The sequence below is a fragment of the Erythrolamprus reginae genome, unplaced genomic scaffold, assembly GCF_031021105.1.
Source record: "Erythrolamprus reginae isolate rEryReg1 unplaced genomic scaffold, rEryReg1.hap1 H_19, whole genome shotgun sequence".
Taxonomy (NCBI): domain Eukaryota; kingdom Metazoa; phylum Chordata; class Lepidosauria; order Squamata; family Dipsadidae; genus Erythrolamprus; species Erythrolamprus reginae.
The window spans coordinates 374,606-393,744 of NW_027248472.1; positions in this window are offsets into that span (position 1 = coordinate 374,606).

The following is a 19,139-nucleotide window of genomic DNA, read 5'->3' on the forward strand; positions in this document are numbered from 1 at the left end:
ATGCTGCGATTTCACTGAAGCTTCCCTTGCTGGGAAACCCCACCTCTGGACTTCCGTTGCCAGCGAAGCACCCATTTTTGCGCTGCTGGGAGTCCCCTGCAGCATAACAAAAACACAGAAGTCCGGAGGTGGTGTTTCTCATGGAGGGGAGCCCCAGGGGAATCTTAGCAGCGCAAAAACTGGTTCTTCACTGGCAACAGAAGTCTGGAGGCGGAGCAGCCTAGTGGTGGCGGCTTGGGTTTGTAAGGTGAAAATAGTTTGGAAGAAGAGGAAAAAAATCTTAAACCCCGGGTTTGTATCTCGAAAAGTTTGTATGATGAGGGGTTTGTAAGATGAGGTATCACTGTAGTTTATTATAGAAATTCCAGGCTGTTTGTTTTTTCTCTTCTAGATTATGACAGATTTCTCCTCCTTCTGTTTGGAGACAATTAATCATTTCCCTTTCTTTCTGTTTTTTTAATTTAGTGGCCAGCTATTTACTAGGCTTATTCACATATTCGAAATAGTATTGTTTGCTATTTTTGATTTGTTGAGCAAATTTTGCATTGTCTATTAAATTTAATTTGTGTTTTGTTAGCTGTTTAATATCTTCATTTTGGGGTTGTTTTTGTAGCTCTTCTTCATATTTTTTATTTTTTCCTTCCAAATTTTCAATATTTTTTTCTTTTCATCTTGTATTCTTTGGCCATATATGAAATTGACATTCCTATAATTACAGCTTTGGCCGTATCCCATAAATTTTGTAAATTGGTATGTTCTTTAATGTTTCTTGAAAGTGCTGTGATCTGAGTCTAGGTTGGTTTCTATTTGAATATCGTCTATTTGAGTATTTATATCAATGGTTGACCAGATCATATCTAATCTTGACCATGATTTATGTCTATCAGAGTAGAAGGTAAATTTCCTTGATTGCAAGTTTCTTTCTCTCCAGCTGTCTTTGAGTTTAAATTCTCTAATTAATTCTAAAAAAGAATTTGAGAGAGCTCTTTTATTTTGTTTTCTGTTGGCAACATTTTTTTCTTAAATTTATTTATTAATTTAATTCTTTATTAATGATTTTGTTAAAGTCATCCATCATACAAATATTGTCTTTTGCAAATTCCCTAATTTTGTTTTGTAATTTTTTATAAAATTTCTCTTGGCCACATTTGGGGCATATATATTAATCAGGGTTATAAATTCTTGCTTTTTCTGTATCTCCACCATTAAAATCCTCCCTTTAGTACCTTTATATCAAATTTGCTTTAATATTTGTGTTTATATAAAAGATCACCACTCTTTTTTTTCTTTTTTTCCTTTTATTTATTTATTTATTCTTTGTCCAATATACAATACATATGTAAGAGAATAGACATTAAGTAATATATATAACGATAGAAAGTAAAAAGAAGAGAAGTAGATGGGAGGGAGAGAATATATATGATATAAGAGATAAGGAGAGAATATATATTTTATATATATATATATATATATATATATATATGTATGTATGTATATATATATATATATATATATATATATATATATATATATATATATGGAGAGAATATATATGATATATGAGATAAGGAAAGACAATTGGACAGGGGACGATAGGCACATCAGTGCACTTATATACGCCCCTTACTGGCCTCTTAGGAACCTGGAGAGGTCAATCGTGGAAAGTCTAAGGAAGAAGTGTTGGGGGTTGGAAGTTGACACTATTGAGTCCGGTAATGAGTTCCACGCTTCGACAACTCAATTGTTAAAGTCATATTTTTTACAGTCAAGTTTGGAGCGGTTAATATTAAGTTTGAATCTGTTGTGTGCTCTTGTGTTCTTACGGTTGAAGCTGAAGTAGTCGTTGACCGGAAGGACGTTGCAGCATATGATCTTGTGGGCAATACTTAAATCATGTTTTAGGCGCCGCAGTTCTAAGCTTTCAAGACCCAGGATAGATAGTCTGCTTTCGTAGGGTATTCTGTTTCGAATGGAGGAGTGAAGGGCTCTTCTGGTGAAATATCTTTGGATGTTTTCGATAGTGTTGATGTCTGAGATGTGGTATGGGTTCCAGGCAGATGAGCTGTATTCGAGAATGGGTCTGGCATAGGTTTTGTAGGCTCTAGTCCAGTGGTCCCCAAACTATGGCCCGCGGGCCGGATGCGGCCCAACGAGGTCTTTTAACCGGCCCGCGGCAGCTCACAAGATTTACTGGTCGATAAAATAAGCTCCCGAATCTCCTGTCAACTCACCGCGGTTGGCTGCTCAGCGAGGAGAAGGTGGAGAGGCAAGGGGGCGGGAAGGAAAGCGGGCCTGCAATTGGCCCCTTCCTTTGTCGCCTTTAGGGAGAGAAACTGTTGCTGCCCTATGGCAGAGCAGCAACAGTTCCTCTCCCTAAAGACAAGAAAGAAATTGGCCAATTGCAGGCCCGCTTTCCTCCCCACCCCCTTGCCTCTCCACCTCCTCCTCCCCGCCTCCTCCGTGGTGAGTGGACACGAAATTCATGAAAAAGCGATTGGCAATTGAAAAACTGTCCACTGAAAGTCACAGCTAAGTGCACCATGGCTAAGTTTGTGTGTGGGGGGGAGGCGGCTGCTTGAAAACCCCTGACCTCCATCGCCTCCCCCCCACGGCACAAGGCGAGCACACCTCGCCGCTGACACAGGCGGCGGGGACTGCCCTGTCCCCCTGTCCCCCCTGCGCAAAACTACGCAGCCCCAGATCGCTCGCTTCTCCAGCCAGCAAAGCCGACTGCCCGGCTTTGCTGGCTGATGCAGGAAAGGAAAGCATCACATTTAAAAAGCACGCCACTTTCTGGGACTCCGGCGCCGTGGTGGCCTTCAAGCGCGGCCCTTCGCGGCGCCCCACCACCCGTTCCTGCAGGAAGAGATCGGGCACTTTACCGGGAGGTGGAGGCGGCGTGGGGCCGGACGCTGGGTGCTGGGGAGGGCGAAGGAGTGGACGTGCCTCTCAGCTGCAGAGCCGAACGGGGGCAGAGATCTGCGGAGTCCGACGCTGGGGGCCTGGGGCCATGCGGGACTGCTCATCCAGGCTTGCCGGTCCACATGCGCCTGGATGAGTGGTCCCGCATGGCCCCAGCGCCGGACTCCGCCGCTGATCTCTGCCCCCGTTCGGCTCTGCAGCTGAGAGGCGCGTCCACTCCTTCACTCTCCCCGGCACCCAGCGTCCGGCCCCACGCCGCCTCCACCTCCCGGTAAAGTGCCCGATCTCTTCCTGCAGGAACGGGTGGTGGGGCGCCGCAAAGGGCCGCGCTTGAAGGCCACCACGGCGCCGGAGTCCCAGAAAGTGGCGTGCTTTTTAAATGTGACGCTTTCCTTTCCTGCATCAGCCAGCAAAGCCGGGCAGTCGGCTTTGCGGGCTGGAGAAGCGAGCGATCTGGGGCTGCGTAGTTTTGCGCAGGGGGGACAGGGGGACAGGGCAGTCCCCGCCGCCTGTGTCAGCGGCGACATGTGCTCGCCTTGTGCCGTGGGGGGGAGGCGATGGAGGTCAGGGATTTTCAAGCAGCCGCCTCCCCCCACACAGAGATAAGAGAGAGAAAGAAAGAGAGGGACAGAGAGAAAGAAAGAGGGACAGAGAGAAAGAAAGAGACAGAGAGAAAGAAAGAGGGACAGAGAGTAAGAAATAGAGGGACAGAGAGTAAGAAATAGAGGGACAGAGAGAAAGAAAGAGGGACAGAGAGAAAGATAGAGAGGGACAGAGAGAAAGAAAGAGGGACAGAGAGAAAGAAAGAGAGGGACAGAGAAAAAGAAAGAGAGGGACAGAGAAAAAGAAAGAGAGTGACAGAGATAAAGGAAGAGGGACAGAGAAAGGGAGAGAGAGAAAGAGAAAGAAAGGTAGAGAGAAAGAGGGAGAGAGAAAGAGAGTGAGTGAGAGAAAGAGAAGAGAGAGAAAGAAAGAGAGAGGGGGGAGAGAAAGAGGAAAAGATAGAGAGGGAGAGAGAAAGGAAGAGGAGAGATAGAAAGGGAGAGAGAGAGAAAGGAGGAGACAGAGAGAGGGAGAGAGAAAGAGGGAGAGATACAAAGAGAGTGAGTGAGAGAAAGAGAGAAGAGAGAGAAAGAAAGAGAGAGAGAGGACAGAGAGAAAGAGAGAGAACTAGAAAGACAGAAGGACAGAGAGAAAGGGAGAGAGAGAGAGAGAGAGGAAGAATAAATATTAAATATTGTATTTGTTCCCATTTTGTTTTTTACTTTAAATAATGTATGTGCAGTGTGCATAGGGATTTGTTCACACGTTTTTTAAATAGTCCGGCCCTCCAACAGTCCGAGGGACAGTGAACTGGCCCCCTGTGTAAAAAGTTTGGGGACCCCTGCTCTAGTCAGTAGTGTGAGATTGCCAGAGCAGAAGCTACGTAGGATCAGGTTAACAACTCTGGAAGCCTTTTTGGCGATATTGTTGCAGTGGGCTTTAGCACTTAGGTCGTTTGATATTAGTTTTCTAAGGTCTTTTACTGAGTGTGGGTTGGCTGCGAGAATTTGTTTATTCAGTTCATGTGCGAGGTTTGGGTTCTTTTTGCCGATGTGGAGGGTAGAGCATTTGTTGTTTGATATTTGAAGTTGCCAGGTGTTAGACCAATCTGAAACAAAGTCAAGGTCTTTTTGGAGAGTGAGTGTGTTGTCAGTGGTGTTGAAAAGTTTCACATCATTGGCAAAAAGCACACAGTTGCTTGCGATATTATCACAGAGGTCATTGATGTATAGGATGAAAAGAGTAGGACCTAGTACGCTGCTTTGGGGAACGCCGCTTTTGACAGGGACGGGGGTGGAAATGGCACTTCCGATTTTGACAACCTGCTGCCTGTTTGACAGGAATGCAGTAATCCAGTTGTGGAGGAGTGTTGAGATGCCATAGGATTTGAGTTTTAGGAGAAGTTTGTCGTGAACTACTGACAGTTGTTGAGTCTGGTGTTGTTTGATACTAATTGTTCTAGTCCTAGACTGGTGATGGCGTTATAGATGGCGGTATGTATAGGTTCAGTGGAGCATTCGTTTAGTGACCAGTTGATGTGTCGTAGATTGAGGTCACCAAGGAAGATAATGATATGGGGGCAGGAGGTTGTCCAAGTTAGGAGGGAGGTTAGTTTAGTTGCATGGGTAATGTCGTAGTTTGGAGCTCTGTAGCACAGAAGGAAACAGAGTGTAGTGTTGAGGGAAATGTCGCAAACAAGGCTTTCAGGGAGAATGAGATCTTGTGTAACTTGAATGTTTTTTAGGTTGAGTGAACTTTTGTAGAATATGGCTACACCACCCCCTCTGCGGGAGTCACGGTCAGACCAGAAGACCAGGTAGTTACTTTGTGTGATGATGGAGTCAGGATATGAAGAGATCAGCCATGTTTCACAAATAAATATTAAGTCAAATGTGTTTGTGTCAAGAAGGATGAGGAATTCAGATAATATGTTGATTATGCTTCTTGCATTGATTAGTTTACATTTGAGATTGAGTTTGTGGTCAAGGGTGGGATTGGGTTGAGTTGGGTTGAAATTGGAATGGAATGAGGTAGTAAGAGGCGCACTATCCTATTTGTTGCTTGAAGTGCTGGGGGGGTCCGTTTGAAGATGAGGGATGATAGGTGGAGAAGATGGCTGAGGAGGGACAGTGGGTTTGGAGAAGAAGGGAGGATTATGAGATTTGGTCCTGATACAGTCAGAGCGGTAGTCAATGTAGAGGTTAGTTTCACCTTGGTCACAACGTCTCCGGAGTTCGGCACGTAGTTCACGAGAGCGGATACGTTGGAGTAGTGTTAGGTCTGGTCTGGATCTGAGTTTGTTGTAATTTGCGTTGTTTCTGGCGATGGAGTTCATGGTCCTGATGAACTGTTGTTTGGTGGTTTCATTTTTGCAGACTATTCTGCATAGCCGGGGAGCCACTGTTCCATCACTGTACTTTAGTACAGGGCCGCTTCTAGAAACCGCTAAGATATCGTCAGGGGCGATTGATTGAGGATGGTGGTTGTGGATGATGCTACGAATATTAGATAGATCTGATTCCCCATTTTCCTCTAGGCCAACAAGTACGGCGTTAAGGCGTTTTTGTCCATGTTCCATGGCACCTTGCATCAGGGTGGAGATGTCAGTGGTAGGACTTGGAGATGGAGGTTGTGGTGGAATATAAAGTGGTGGTGGCGGGGTGGTGTAGGGTACTTGTTTTGGTATTTTAGCTTGTATCAGGTCTTGGATGTTTTTTTCTATGGAGGCAAGCCGTAGTTCCATGCTTTCTGTGTATGTTGAGTTTTAGAGACTGTTGATTGTATTACATCGGATAGATTGCCAAGGGAGTCTGATTTGGGAGTACAGGATGGGCAGAAATAATAGAAAGAAGGATTATCTTGAAGAAAAGTGGTGATGAACTTATTTATGTTAAGGCAGGTATGTTGAGCTAATTTTTTTAATTGAATTTTCAAAAGGACAAACAAGGACATACAACACTAAACATTTAAGGAGCTACCATTGCTCCTCTTGTCTTAGAAGTCTAACTAATACAAAAATATAAAAAATGCTAACTATAATCAGATCAAAGCAGAAATGTCATACATGTAAGTTACATTCTTGTTAAATTTAATTCTATATTTTTGATATTAAACTTATTAATTAAATTTCTTTACATTTTAAAATATTCTATGCTTATACAAACAAAAAAAAGAAAAAAGTTATTAGTAATACTATTTACTATTTCATTCTATATTATAGTTAATTGTTAATACCATTTTTAAAATTCCACCAATCATATACTTTATCCCATATTTTATAATATTCTTTTTCAGTTTGATTGTTTAAACGTTTAGTCATCATATCTAGTTCTGCACATTCTATATTTTTTTTAAGTACTTCAGTATCTTTTGGTATTGTATTTTCTTTCCATTTCTGTGCAAATACTATTCGTGCCGCAACCAATATATGTATTATTAGATAATAAGTTTCTTTTTTATACTTTGTATTTGAAATACCCAATAAAAACAGTTCAGGAGATTTTTTAATCTTTTCCTTTGTTATTTCATTTATCCAATTCTCTACTTTGTTCCAAAATATTTTTGTCTCAGGACATGTCCACCACGCATGATAATATGTACCAATTTCTTTTTTACATTTCCAACAAATAGGCGATACAGACGGAAACATTTTAGAAATTCTATACGGTGGAAGGTGCCATCTATAAAACATCTTAATTTGATTTTCTTTAAAGGAAATCGATTTTGTTATTTTCCAATTATACATCCATATTTTTTCCCATGTATCTAAATCTATCTCTTTGCCTAAATTTTTGCACCAACTAATCATATCGTCTTTCAATATCCAACCTATCGTTCTATAATTTAATAAGTAATTATACACATTTCCAATTGTTTTTGAATAATTTTGAAATAATAATTTACTCAGTACATTATTTTCTTTTTAAAAAATATAAATCTTTACATCTGTTTGATATCTAGAGCTAATCTGTATATATTGCCACCAGTCCAAGTCAATACCTAAATCATATAATTCTTGTTTTGTTCTTAGTTTAAATTTATCATCTAATCCAACTCTTACCTTTTTCTTTAAGATTCGGATGTGTAATAGCTTCAATGGATGAAACCCATTCTGGCATTACTAAAAAATGGTTTTTCTTTATTTCATTTTCCTGTAGCTTGAATGAGAAGTGGCTGCTAAGTTATTTACAGCCACTAGGGGGGTTGGAATGGAAGCAACCTGTAGGGATCTGTAGCTTGAATGAGAAGTGACTGCTAAGTTATTTACAGCCACTAGAGGGGGTTGGAACTTCACTGCTAGCTGGGCGATTTTAGGGTTAAGAAGGACAGAGGTTATGAAGAACAGAGAATTAAGGTAATCCACGTGGCAATGGCGGATGTTGGGGGAGGTCACCAGGAGCAGTCTGCCGGGCTTAGGTGCTTCGTGGGGGGGTTGCTGAGGGCTCCGGAGGCTCCAGGGAGTCCTCCTGGCTTCAGGCATTCCCGTGAGGATTAGATGGGCATCGGGGCTTCCGTTGGGGCCTCTGGAAGCTGGGGGAAGTCCTCCTGGCTTCGCTGAGTCAGCTGGGCGTCGGGGCTTTGGCTGAGGCTTCCGGAGGCTGGGGAGAGTCCTGGCGCTGGGGCTCTGGGCCTGTTTCGTGCCAGGGGCTGGTTACACACCAGGCAGTCAGCTGGGCGTCAGGCTCCCGGTAGCTTGGTATTTTTTGTTTTTATTTTTATTTATTTTGCTCCAGGGGAATCAGCTGGGCGTCAGGGCTCCTGGTAGCTGGGTTCAGCTGGGCTCGTGGGGAATCCTCTTGGTGTCCCAGGGGGATCTGCCTGGTGCTGGGGCTCTGGGCCAGTTACACACCAGGCAGTCAGCTGGGCGTCGGGGCTCCCGGTAGCTTGGTATTTTTAATTAATTTATTTATTTTGCTGTCGGGTCTCTGGGTAGAATCAGCTGGGCGTCGGGGCTCCTGGTAGCTGGGCTCGGCTGGGCTCGGGGGGAATCCTTGTGGCGTGGGGGGGGGTCCCCGACTGGGCTCAGGGGAATCCTCTTGGTGTCCCAGGGGGATCTGCCTGGTGCTGGGGCTCTTGGCCGGTTACACACCAGGCAGTCAGCTGGGCATCGGGGCTTGGTATTATTTATTTATTTATTTATTTTGCTGTCGGGTCTCCGGTAGAATCGGCTGGGTGTTGGGGCTCCTGGAAGCTGGGTAGGTAGCTGGGCTCGGCTGGGCTCGGGAGGAATCCTCTTGGCGTGGGGGGGTCCCCGGGGATCAGATCAGCATTGGGGTTCTGGGCCAGTTATAGTACTCACCCTCAGAACCAATGAGCCAAGCAAATTTTCTTTATTTTTATGTTTTTGATGTTTTTCGTCGTGGTCTCTCGGAGCAGCAGTTCCCTCCCTCCTTCTTGAACACCCAGTTGTTGCGGTTCTTGTGCTAAAGAAGTAAATAAATTTTGCATTTTATTTCTTTTAAGTAAATATTCAAATTTTTCTTTTATGTGAACCTCTTGTAGGGCTATTATATCAGGAATATTTTTGCTTAATTTATTCAGAAATTTATTCCTTTTTTTGGGTGCATTTAGGCCATTTATGTTTACCAAATAAAGTTCTATCCCTAGATTGTTCTTTTTTGGTGTATTTGTTTTACTTGTATTTAGGTCTGACTGCTCTTGTACTTCTGACTTCTCTTGGTTCTTCTGTATAACCGACCCTTTCATCCAGTTTCCTTATCCTATCTACTATCTCTTTCTGTCGTTTCCATTCCTGACCTTTTCTGCCATCTTGTGTCTTGTATTTCTGTGTCTGTTCTTTGTATCTCTCTCGGCTCTTTTTGATTTTTATCTTCTAAAGTTTGTTCATTGTTGAAGTTTTTCTCGTAAAATTCCTCTTCTTTTTCTATTGTATCAATTTTTATCTTTTTCTCATGCCAAGTAACCAAGATTCCTTCCGGGACCAACCACCTAAAATTTATATTATGCCTAGTTAGCTTTGCTGACAAGAACATGTATCTCTTACTCTTTAGGGACCGGTTTTAACACCACTAGTTGTTGACTTCTATACTCAATAGGGTCCTCATGTGCTCTGTGTAAAATCTCATCTCTCAAAGATTTTTTGATTTGTTTAATGTCCACCTCTTTAGGAAGGTTATGACGCCTAGCATAGTTAGTGTTGATTCAGTAAACTTCGTCTAACTCATTTAGCATTTCCTCCTTTCCTGTGCCTATGCTTTCGATATCTGCCATATCTGCCATAATGCAGAATGCAGCTGTGAGAGCAATCATGGGCTTTCCTAAGTATGCCCATGTCACCCCAACACTCCGCAGTCTGCATTGGTTGCCGATCAGTTTCTAGTCACAATTCAAAGTGTTGGTTATGACCTATAAAGCCCTTCATGGCACCGGACCATGATATCTGTGAGACCGCCTTCTGCCACATGAATCCCAGTGGCTGGTTAGGTCCCACAGAGTTGGTCTTCTCCGGGTCCCGTCAACTAAACAATGTCGTCTGGCAGGACCCAGGGGAAGAGCCTTTTCTGTGGCAGCTCCGACCCTCTGGAATCAACTCCCCCCAGAGATTAGGATTGCCCCCGCTTCCTTGCCTTTTGTAAACTCCTTAAAACCCACCTCTGTCATCAGGCTTGGGGGAACTGAGACATCCCCCCCTTGCCAATGTAGTTTTGTGCATGATATGACTGTGTGAGTCTGCGGAGAGGGGCGGCATACAAATCCAATAAATAAATAAATAAATAAATAAATAAATAAAATAAGTGTTTATGTATTTTATCTATTGGGTTTTTTTTTCATTTTAGACTTTTTAATGTAAAACTGTTATTTTAGATTTTAAGTATTAGATTTGTTACCATGTATTGTTTTTATCACTGTTGTGAGCCGCCCTGAGTCTACTGAGAGGGGCGGCATACAAATCTAATAAATAATAAATAATAATAATAACATTGGGAAGATCTTCGCTTTTTTCTTCCCTTAAGTTTTGGAAATGAAGATAATGATTGGCTTTTTCCATTTCCAATTGGATCACTGTGTTTTCTAGGTCTCTGTTGGCCTGTATTAATTTTTCATTCATCTCATCCATCCTTTTGTGGTCATGCTCTATTCTATTTTCTAACTCTTGAAGCTTTTGTTCATGTTTAAGTATCTGTTGTTGGAAGATCTCGTCTTTTGTATCCATATTTTGTATTCTCTCCTTCAATTCACTCGTGTCATTTCTTGCTTCCCCAATTTCTTTTTAAATATCATTGTGATTAAGTTAATTAAATATGTTTAAATCAATTGTTCTATACTAATATTAAATCACAAAATGAAAAAAAGGGAGGGGTGAGAAAGAAGTCAGGTCTAGTCACAGTTTGCCAATCACTTTTGGTTGCCTAATCAGATATTGGTTATTTTAATCCGAATCAATTCATTCAGTTCTTGCAAGTCATTACTTCCTTATTTCAGTAATTTTTATAAATCTGTCTATACATAACAAAAAGTAGAAGGTGAAAGGTGAAAGTTTCTGAAATAGTCTTTGTCTTTTAAATCTTCTTAATACAAAATATAAAATCTCATGTTCCCTTTGTGGAGATCTTAGTCTACCAGATCTTTCTCAGTGGTGTCCATAAACATACACAAATGACATAAAGTCAGAAGGAAGTCAATCTTGAGTCAGTGTGTCCGAAGATATTTAATTTCACAGTCTGCCACCTGTCGCTTCTTTATGTTTCCTTCCCTTGGAAAGGAGTCCGATCTTTCGGTGCTACTGTTGATCGCTCAAAGGTATTTTACATACTACAATTTAGATATGTACAGTGATCCCTCGAGTTTCGCGAAGAGCTCGATTATTGCGAAACGCTATATTGCGAGTTTTTCAACCTGGAAGTAAACAACACCATCTGCGCATGCGTGTCCTTTTTTTCTATGGCCACGCAATGCGTAGATGGTGGAGTTTCCCCGCCGGGCGCTGGGTGGCTTCCCTGGGTCCTTCCTCCTCTTGCCCCGGTAAAACCCCAGCGGCGGCGGCGCGAGCAACGGCAAGTGGGCGGGTGTGGGCGGCAACGCTGCGCGCGGGAAACCCCAGCTCCGCTTCCCATCTGGGAAGCGGCCCCAGCAACGGCGTGGTGTGGAGCGGGCGGCTAGCGCTGCTGCGCTTGGGGGAAACCCCAGCTCCGCTTCCCAGCTGAGAAAGCGGCCCCAGCAACGGCTGTGGGCGGGCGGCAAGCTGCGCGCGCTTGGGGGAACCCCAGCTCCGCTTCCCAGCTGAGAAGCAGCCCCCAGCAACAGCGTGGGGTGGGCGGTAGCTGCGCGCGCTTGGGGGAATCCCCCAGTGGCCCCAGCAACAACATGGGTGGGGCGCGCGGCACACGCGCGCTTGGGGGAACCCCAGCTCTGCTTCCCAGCTGAGAAGTGGCCCCAGCAACGGCAGTGGTGTGGAGCGGGCGGCGCGCTTGCGCTTGGGGGAACCCCAGCTCCGCTTTCCAGCTGAGAAGCGGCCCCAGCAATGGCTGTGGGCGGGCAGCAGCGCTGCGCGCGCTTGGGGGAACCCTAGCTCTGCTTCCCAGCTGAAAAGCGGCCCCAGCAACGGCGTGGGTGGGCGGCTGGCGCGCGCATGCTTGGGGGAACCCCAGCTCCGCTTCCCAGCTGAGAAGCGGCCCCAGCAACAGCGTGGGTGGGCGGGCGGTGCGCGCCCGCTTGGGGAAACCCCCAGTGGCCCCAGCAACGGCATGGGTGGGCGGGCGGCGGAGCGCGCGCTTGGGGGAACCCCCAGTGGCCCCAGCAATGGCATGGGTGGGCAGGCGGCGTGTGCGCGCTTGGGGAAACCCCCAGTGGCCCCAGCAACGGCATGGGTGGGCGGGCGGCGTGCGCGCGCTTGGGGGAACCCCCAGTGGCCCCAGCAATGGCGTGGGTGGGCAGGCGGCGTGCGCGCGCTTGGGGGAACCCCCAGTGGCCCCAGCAACGCGTGGGCGGGAGGGCGGCACGCGCGCGGGGAAACCCCAGGCGCGAGCAACGGGGTGGGCGGGCGAAGGGCGGGCGGCGGTGGAAGTAAAAACACCATCTGCGCATGCGCAGATGGTGTTTTTACTTCCGCACCACTACTTCGCGAAAAATCGATCATCGCGAGGGGTCCTGGAACGGAACCCTCGCGATGATCGAGGGACCACTGTATATAAGTGTATATTTTCAAATATGTCAATCTCCAATTTAATCACCACTAGTGGAAAGGGAAAGATGACAACTTCCTCCCTCCTCCCTCACTAGTCCCTTAAAGCAGATAAACACGCCAAAAGGCTCTTTTTCCAAGGAACTCATTGCCGATCTCTATGTCGAAAAGATATTCAGAGTCCTGATTCCAATCAGATCCTGTCATCACGATCACCCCGCCAATTTACAGCTTTTAGATTCTCCAGCTGGGAGCTCAGCAGGCCGCCATGACACTCCCTTTTCTGCGATGTTCGTTCTTTCCGAGGGATTCCTTGATCCACCAATCGGGCCGCTTCCCAAAAAATTGTCTATCAGCACCCCTCTGTCTTCAGATCTCTTCTCATGAGATCTGAGACCCTCCAGAGACTAAACATCAACCGCTCAGGTCTGCAGCTCTACTCTGATTTTGTTGACTGCTTCATTCATCACAATTTGATTTTGCTTGAGATGTGGGAGTGGAAGAAAGATCAGAAGTAGGCAGGCAGATGCAGCAGGCTCAGCAGTTGGGCAGAGGCGAGTGGGGGAAGGAGGGGATTCCAACATATTGCACTGCCTCCTGAATTGTCATTGCAGCAGCCTGAGCAAGACCCAAACTCCAGACCTGGCAGAGCCACCTGCTCCAGAGCCATAAAATGAGCTGCAGAAATAACTAATTAATTAAATTTATGACTTCTCTACTGCTTACAGCAATAAGTAGTACAATACAATATTAAAAATCAAATATTAAATACAAACTAAAGTAAAACCCCATTGTTAAAAAGAAGAGGGATGCTTGTCTACCTGGCACTGTGTGTAGGTCCAGGACTGACAATAGTGTGCTGGAAACACCTCCAGGCGCCCAGAGAGACAGAACGAGACAGCTCCTGGCCCTCATTGCTTCAGCTGATCCATGGGGCAGTGATCAAGGGACTGAGCCTCCATGAGATGATTAGGAAAGGGAATGGCTGTCCTGGTCATGTCCTCGTCATAAGCACATAGAAACATAGAAACAGTAAATTGACGGCAGAAAAAGACCTCATTGTCCATCTAGTCTAGACCTCATTGTCCATCTAATTGGAGGAATCCTTCAAGCAGATTCAATGGAACTGACAAAAGAAATTGATGAAGTCTTTCGTATACAAACTAGCTACGTACGCAGACATAACTTACCAAGAGAAGTCCATATTAAATTTGTCAGGAGAACAAGAAGAGACAATATTTTGAAATGGACAAGGAGTCAAAAACTACAACATAAAGGAAGAGAGATCACAATATTGAAACAAGTTCCAAGAAGAGTAAGAGAAAGCAGAAGGGATTATTACTTTTTGACCAAAATTTTGATCAAAGAAAATATAACTTTTCGCTGGCTTATTCCAGAAGGACTTTCACTATACTGGAATTCACAAAGAGTTAAGATTGACAATATTGAAGAGGCACGAGAGTTTTATGAAACTAGTGGAATACGTAAGTTTGAACAACCAATGAAAGAACTGCCAGAAAGAAAGGAAGATGAGACAGGTGACATCGCCCAGGGGAGGGAAGAGGAATCAGGTGCGAGAAGAAAACAACCTCAGGGTGAATCGAAAGATCCCAAGAAATGCTATAAATAATTATGTCGAAAGATGTTAAAAAATTTTCCGTGAATATTAATGGACTGAATGAACCAAGAAAAAGGAAACAAATATTTGCAAAACTCAAAAAACAAGAAGCACAGATAGTAATATTACAGGAGGTTCATATTAAAAAGGCAAATCGGAAATTATTATTGAATCCAAAAATTGGAAATATGTACGCCGCGTTGGCAGACCAAAGAAAAAGAGGGATAGCTATGTATATTGAAAACTCCATAAACTCCAAACAATTATATGCAGTAGAATATTAATTGTTCAGATAAACATAGAGCCGAAACCGCTTGTCATTGTCTCTATTTATGCTCCAAACGAAAACCAAATGGTATTTTATAAGCAGTTACACCAAAAAATAAATGAGTTAAATATTGAAAATATTATCTTAATTGGCGACTTTAACGCAATTTCAAATAGATCATTAGATCATTCAGGGGGGAAAAAAACAAGAAAAAGAAAAATATATTACCAACTACCTTTCAAAAAATGAAATCTGAACTATTGTTAAATGATATTTCGAGGGAAAGACACCCACAAACTAGGCAATATACATTTTACTCAAATCCCCATAAAATATGGACAAGAATAGATATAGCTTGGGCTTCAAAAGTAACTTCAGAACAAATAAAAGAGATTGAGATAGACATAAATATATGGGCTGATCATAACCCATTAGTGGTATACTTGAAAAGTAATAAGAAATACCCAAATTGGCAAATGAATAGGAATGTCATAAGAGATCCACAATATAAGGAGTGGATAGAAAAAGAATTAAAGATTTTCTTTGAGATAAATAGAAACTCAGAAACCTCCCCTCAAAACTTATGGGATACAGCGAAGGCCTACATCAGAGGATTAACAATTTCTTATACAGCGAAGGTAAATAAAGAAAAAAAGCTACAATATGAACAATTAACGACAGAATTAAAACAACTAGAGGTGCTTTCGCAACAAAATGTTAAAAATAAGGAAATTAAGGGAAAGATAGAATTGCAAAGGCACAAAATCAAACTTATAGAACAAAGACAGCTAGCAGAAAAGATTAAAAGAGCCAAACAACATTACTTTGAACATGCGAATAAACCAGGAAGATGGCTTGCATATAAATTAAGGAAATATAGACAATCAAAAATAATCAAAGAGTTAGTAGATGAAAATGGAACAGTTAAACATAATATAGAGGAGAAGGCAAAAATAGTACAAAAATTTTATAAAGAATTATATAAAAAAGAGGATACTAATGAAGATGAGACTTTCAATTATTTAGAATTATTTACCACAATTAACCGAAGAACAACAGGAAAATCTAGATAGCCCAATAACAATTGAAGAATTGCAATTAACTATTAAAAAGCAACAAAGCAACTGGGCCTGATGCTATACCGGCAGAATGGTACAAAATAGATAGTGATGTAATAATAAATAATATGTTGGAAACTTTTAATGAAAGTAGAATGAGTGGTAAAATTCCTAAATCGAGGCTAGAATCTTTAATGACTTTAATTCATAAATCAGAACACATAAAGAAAACATAAAAAATTATAGGCCCATATCATTATTAAACGTAGACTATAAAATATTTACTTCTATTTATGCAGCTAGACTTAAAAAGATTTTAAATGGAAAAATCTACCAAGATCAAAATGGGTTCTTGCCAGGTAGACAAATTAAAAATAATCTTAGAACGATTATTAATACATTAGAATATTATGAACAACATATTGGAAAGCCAGTATCACTAATGTTTCTTGACGCTAAAAAAGCTTTTGATAATGTGAATTGGACTTTTATAAAAATGCAATTAAATAAAATGAGATTTGGCACAAAATTTGTTAATTTGATTGATGCAATATATTCAAAATAAATGACAAAAATTATATTAAACAATGAGCAACAAGAAGAACTTGAAATATTTAAAGGCATATTTTTGACAAGGTTGCCCGATTTCACCCTTATTGTTTATTTTATCACTGGAAGTTTTACTGATAAAAATAAGAGCTGATTCAAAAATAAAAGGGCTGACCATTGGGAAAGAAATATATAAAGTGCAAGCTTTTGCAGACGATTTGAAATTCATTATGGAGGATCCGATTACAGCAGTTCCAATGTTGATACAGTCGATAGAACAGTATGGTAAATTTGCAGGGTTAAAAATAAATAAGAGTAAAACGCAATTTATAGTTAAAAATATGACAGAATTACAAGAAAGAAAACTTGAAAATACAACAGGTATGAAAATTGTTAAGAAAGTTAAGTATCTAGGAATATGGTTAACATCTAAAACTATATCTTTAAAAAATGATAATTATATGAAATTAATTGAAGAAATTAAAAGAGATTTAGAAATATGGAACAACTTAAAAATATCTTTTATGGGAAGAATTGCCACAATAAAGATGAATATTTTACCTAAGATATTATTTCTGTTCCAGGTTATACCAATAAATCCAGGGGGGGAAATTTTAAAAAATCTAAGGACAATAGTTAGAAAGTTTTTATGGCAAGGGAAAAAAGCGAGAATAAAGATAAATATTTTAGAGGATATTAAGGAAAGAGGAGGGTTTGCTTTACCAAATTGGAAATTATATTATCAGGCAGCTGCCCTAACATGGATCAGAGATTGGATAGTGTTGGAGGATAAAAGAATATTAACCTTGGAGGGTTACAATTTAATGCTTGGGTGGCATGCCTTTATATGATATGATAAAGATAAAATACATACATATTTTAAAAGACACACAATAAGAAAGTATTTATTAGAAGTTTGGAAAGATGTCAAAAAACCCACATTTTTTAACTATTCCAGATTGGGTTTCACCACTAGAAGCAATAACTCACCCCAAATTGATACAGGAAATGAAAATATTAAGGTACAAAGATTTGCTAGACAATCAAATGAAATTAAAACCAAGGAATAAACCTCAGGAAGAAGGGATTAAAATCGATTGGTGGCAATTTACTCAAATCCAGTCTAAATTTCAGAGGGACAGTAAGGTTTATGTCTTTAATAAGAGTAAAAATTTCTTAAGCAATTTATTAACTACAAACCAGACTAAATTAATTAGGAAAGCATGGGAAAGTGTGTGTGAGTGGAAGAAAGCAAGATAGAGAAAGAGAGAGAGAGAGAAAGAAAGAAAGAGATGAGAGAGGAAGGAAGAGTGAGAGGAAGAAAGCAAGATAGAGAAAGAGAGAGAGAGAAAGAAAGAGAGATGAGAGAGGACGGAAGAGAATGAGAGAGAGGAAGAAAAAGAGAGAGAGAAGAGTGGAAGGAAGAGAGAGAGAGAAATGATAGAAAAAAGGGGAGAAAAAAGAGAAATGAGAAAATGATTGAGGCAGAGAATGACAGGAAAGAGAGAGAAACAGAGAGAGAAGTGACTCTTGATTTAAAGCATATGGTAAAAGCACTTAAATAATAACAGAGAAAAAACCCCAGCCCTTACCTGTTTTTATTAATAGTTTTGCTGGTTGTTTTAGTTTTAATAGTAATGGATTTTGGTTTTTTTAAATTATTAATTTCTTTTAATAAAAAAGAAGGGATTTATTTATTTATTTATTTATTTATTTATACTTCTATGCCGCCCAGTCCCAAAGGGACTGTCGCTCAGACACTATACTTTTCCGACCACACCGAAAAAAAATTAGAGGGAACATTGTCTACCACTTTTTTTTTAAAGCCTTAATATTTTGGATTCTCCTAATGGGCTTGCAGGCATTATTGGCTTTTCCATTGATTCCTATGGGAAACATTGTTTCATCTTATGAACTTTTCACCTTATGAACCTTGTCCTGGGACCAATTATGTTCGTAAGACGAGGTATTACTGTATATGGATAGAGAAAAAGAAGAAGTAAAAATGAATACTAGGTGTGAACAATAGTAGTAGGGTTAGGATTTAATCTTTGTGTTTGTATTTTGCTTATATACAAAATTTATTTTTCTTTTATAATAAGGTAATATAAAATTTCTGCTTTTCATATAAAGTAATAGGTTGACTTAAGATATTAATAATGTATTCTTTTTCTGTATTGCAATTTGACTTCTAGAATAAGAGGGGTATTTTCAACCCCAATTTTATGTTAAGTGTGTGTTTGTATGTTTGTCAATTTTAAGAAAATCAATAAAGTTTATTAAAAAATAAATAAATAAACTGCAGTTTCCATTGTCATGCCCACCCCCTTCACTATGGCTTATGTTTGGGTAGGGCTTATGTTAGGCACAAGCGTGAAAATCAGGCTAGAGCTTCTTCTTTTTCTCCTTACACCTGCATTTCCAACAAACATTTGAAACACACTATGCATCTTAAATAATTTATATGGTATTAAATACTACCGGTTCGTCATTGTATAGAAATTCTCTTTAAGATTATAATTCAATGTGAATGTCAGGCCTTCAGAACTTCAAAACCATAATTTTTTAAATCCAAAGCAAATCTTTATTTTTTATTATACTTTCTATTGTAAACCAGTGACATGTACAACCTTATAGCTTTTTTAAAAAAGAATGGGTTCACTTTGAACAAAGAGTATTATTTCATTATAAATGCATCAGTTTGGGTTCCCCTTGATTGCCTTCTTTAAAAAGGTACTTTTCTTTGAATTTATTCCTATCTCTATAAATGTGGTTCTTAAAATCCACATTCATTTTAATATTTCCTACCACAGTTAAGCATAACAATTCATAGCAGTTTCAAGGTCATGATTGTTAGCATCCACTGTGCCCAACAGTTCCTGGCAGCCTGGCAGATAATTATATGGCTGCTGTGGAATAGCATATTAACAATGAAAACCTGACTCTAGCAAAACTATACTGGCTGAAATCAGGTGAGCCGTATGTTTAAATGCTCAGAGGATTCTCCCTCCTCCACCCCATTCTATAATGGTCCTCTAC